Source organism: Protopterus annectens, chromosome 16.part0 (genome assembly GCF_019279795.1).
Source record: "Protopterus annectens isolate FY-2018-M chromosome 16.part0, PAN1.0, whole genome shotgun sequence".
Classification (NCBI taxonomy): domain Eukaryota; kingdom Metazoa; phylum Chordata; order Ceratodontiformes; family Protopteridae; genus Protopterus; species Protopterus annectens.
In genome coordinates this window covers 814,265,990-814,268,489 of record NC_056750.1, presented here as the reverse complement: position 1 = coordinate 814,268,489, position 2,500 = coordinate 814,265,990, and the positions used below count along the sequence as shown (strand labels likewise).

General features: G+C 42.9%; 1 protein-coding gene across 1 annotated transcript in view; it reads left to right on the top strand.

Annotated features, from left to right (window-relative positions):
• CCHR16.PART0H9orf43 (chromosome chr16.part0 C9orf43 homolog) overlaps positions 1–2,500 on the top strand; it is a 1,158,566-nt gene that overhangs the window by 158,437 nt on the left and 997,629 nt on the right. The gene's annotated exons all lie outside the window — the stretch shown is intronic.

Genomic DNA, 2,500 nt, shown 5'->3' with positions numbered 1-2,500 from the left:
CCTGGACCTGGCTTCAGGTGACAGTATCCTGTCTGCGCCCACTCTCGGGGGGGGGACGAGCCCCATCCCATGAGGTGGTTCCACCCGAAGGTGGGGCAGGACCAGCAGACGAGGAGGTCCCGAGGTGGGTCTCAAATGTGCTGGGACCCGGTGTCATGGCCAGATGAGGTGGGAGAGGTGGGTCCACTATGACTGGCCTTCCCAAACGTGCTATGGTGTTACAGTTTTAGAACATATGTGGGTTAGTAATAGTCAACACAATCCAGGAGTAGTTATAACAGCATGCATAGATATTCCCATTAACCCAAAACAACAGATTTGGAACAGTTGCATAGCAAACAGAACACTTGCATATATGGAGCCACAGTGGCCATTACAACAGCATGCAGGTTACATTGATAGCAACAGGCCACCAATGATAGTATTTCAACATGGAACATTAATAGAAACACATTTCAGTATTTGTTGAACAATAGGCCATATGTCCCAACAGTAGGTTTAGTATAAAACATACCCATTGACTTGTGTGTTTAGATTATTGTTGCAGATATGGTGGGGGGGACATCAGTTAACAACTTGTATATCCTTGCAGTACTCACAACTTTAATGATCATTGCGCTAATCATTACCCTACAGGTATTATTACAATACCCTATGGCCTTGGTTTGGGCAGTGGTATGTTTGTACACAGTGTATAATTCATCCGTCTTATAGCTACTTTCTACTTCTCTTACCTGGAAGACCTGTGGGGGGAATGTTTGTTAACACTACCTGAGTGGTTCTACACATATTCCCAAAATCCTAGTTAAAAGTATGCGTACAGCTTACCACCAATCCTGGGATTCGAACCATGGCTGTGTCTGCTAAAAATACAAGTTGTGTTTCATCAGAGTGAGATATTAAGAAACTGCTGTCTCCTCCTGTCTCTCTTGGTTGTACAATCTGACCTTGTAATTACAACATACTTATACAGACATTCCTAGACATATTTTTTTATGTAGCACAGTGTGGAAATCAGTGGTTAACACAACATTACTATTCAGATATCAGATCTTGGTGAATGCAACATGTCAAGCCATACAATACCAGAATAAACACAACCAGTACAGGATTTAGAACTTTACTGCCAAGCAGTTGCAGTTCTCTTACCTGGAAGACCTGTGGGGGGAATGTTTGTTAACACTACCTGACTGTTTCTACACATATTCATAAAATCCTAGTTAAAATTTTGTATACACTTACTACCAAACCTGGGATTCGAACCATGACTGTGTCTGCTAAAAATACAACAATTTGTGTTTCATCAGAGTGAGCTATTGAGCAACTGCTGTATCTTCCTTCAGTGTTTTCTGTCTAAGTCTCTCTTGGTTGTACAATCTGACCTTGTAATTACAACATTCTTATACAGACATTCGTAGACATATTTTTTATGTAGCACAGTGTGGGAAACAGTGGTTAATGCAACATTATTATTCAGATATTAGATCTTGGTGAATGCAACGTGTCATGCCATACAATACCAGAGTAAACACAGCCAGTCCAGGATTTAGAACTTTATTGCCAGGCAGTTACAGTTTTATTTAAATATGACCTTTATGGGACTATTACTGTCATATTGTCTGGTTTATTCAATACAAACCATACACATTTTTTATACTGCCAGATGACATTTTACTCCTTTACATTTATTTGGTATGACTACTACAAGCAGGATTGTTACTCACCAGCCTTGCAAAGCAGTGTTTGCAACCTATTGGCAAGGGCTTCCTGATTCACAGCCCACTCAGCGGGAGCTGTAATGAAAACAGGGAAACATTTAGGCATACCTCTCCATCACATACACAGGCTGGACATTGGTAAACAGTTATTGCTATGAATACTTACACACTGCTGGGACATCACCCCTCTGTCTTGCTTCTTGGACCCGCTGTTCCAAGAGCTCCCTCTTCCTCCTTTTCAAGTCGGCATAGTGGTGCCGGACCTGCTCACCAGTCCGAGGTATACCAGTGGCACTGGTGAGATCACAGGCGTGCCTTTCCCAGGCTTCCGCTTTATATTGGGAGCCCTGGTACTGGTCCTTCAGCAGTCTCACATCATGTTTTTTTACCAGGAGTCCTACCATGAGGACCAGTGCACCAGTGCTGCACCCAAAGGCGCATGCCCTCTCCAACACCAGCCATACTGCCTACAGTGGAGAGCTATAACCAGTTATGACCTGTATTTCCGCCTGCAGGGTGTAAATATGGTCGATTTATCACCCTTTACCGTAATTCAATGGTTTTGAATATGCTGAGCTAAGATACGAGCAAACCTGCTTAGCTATGGTTGGCAGTGCTTAAAGGGGCAGGTTCAGCGTTGCTTAGCAATGGGCAAATCCACTTAGCTGGGCTGCTCATTGCTTAGTATTCATATGTCCTCAATGCTTACAACCAATCAGCATAGCTGTGCAATGCTTAGCATTGCTTATGTTTTATTTTATTGGACTATCACCTGTATGCGA